General features: G+C 39.6%; 1 protein-coding gene across 1 annotated transcript in view; it reads right to left on the bottom strand.

The window, feature by feature from the left end:
- LOC103610358 (vomeronasal type-1 receptor 1-like) overlaps nucleotides 1-905 on the bottom strand; it is a 14,751-nt gene that overhangs the window by 12,538 nt on the left and 1,308 nt on the right. The gene's annotated exons all lie outside the window — the stretch shown is intronic.

Raw genomic sequence — 905 nt, 5'->3', positions numbered from 1 at the left:
TTAAATGACCTTCCACTAGAGATGCTAAAGAGCACAGAATATTCTTGAACATGTTCGGTGCATGTGATAGAATTCAACCAATGAACATGCCCTAGACAAGAAAATGTTACCTAACTGGGAACGGCCCTTTAGTTGAATATTCCTTAGATTGCATGAAAATGTATTAGATGGCAAAACTATGCAAGTGGAGTCCTGGTAGAAGGCAGTGCTGCTGCTCACTTTCCTAGAGCCAGACTGCACTTAGCCTAAGGTGTGTATTTTTTTCTTTTTGTATCAAACTTGCTTTTTGCAGGCCGATATTCACTCTACATCCAACTTGCATTTTTGCCTGTGGATCTAGATTTCCTTCTCATATTAAAGTTGAGGTGGGCCCTGTTCAGTCCCTGGAGCTATGTTCTGACTCTCTCTGTGAAATCTGTTTCTCTTATTTGTTACATTAAATTTGTTCCCACTTTCTACTGTGACTCTGCTCATGAATTCTTTCTTGTGGTGGAATCAAGAATGTGGTAAGAGGACAGGGCAGGTTCAGGCCGGCCATCAGGCCTCCTCAGACCCTCTCCATAAGTATCAAGTCTAAGTTTGATTTTTTGAGGAACCATCATACATTTGGGTAGTTTTCTACACCAGTTTATTTTTTGACAGTGTAATAAGCCATGTGATATTATACTATTATCATTTTTATTCAATACTGAATCCCAAGTCTTTCCACATTGACTGGCATACTTTATAATCCTACAAATATTGGAAGAACAGGTGATTAAATAAATGATGCAATGGTTTGGAGGAAGCTTAGAGTCCAGAGACCATACTTGGAGCATTTGTCTTTCTTGTCTAGCAGGCAAAGTAGAACTGTGAGACTCGGGTATCACTAAAAATAAACACAAAGGGGCTGAATGTTGGGAAGC

The sequence above is a fragment of the Galeopterus variegatus genome, unplaced genomic scaffold, assembly GCF_000696425.1.
Source record: "Galeopterus variegatus unplaced genomic scaffold, G_variegatus-3.0.2 Scaffold10995, whole genome shotgun sequence".
Taxonomy (NCBI): domain Eukaryota; kingdom Metazoa; phylum Chordata; class Mammalia; order Dermoptera; family Cynocephalidae; genus Galeopterus; species Galeopterus variegatus.
This window is presented reverse-complemented; position numbering and strand designations above follow the sequence as displayed.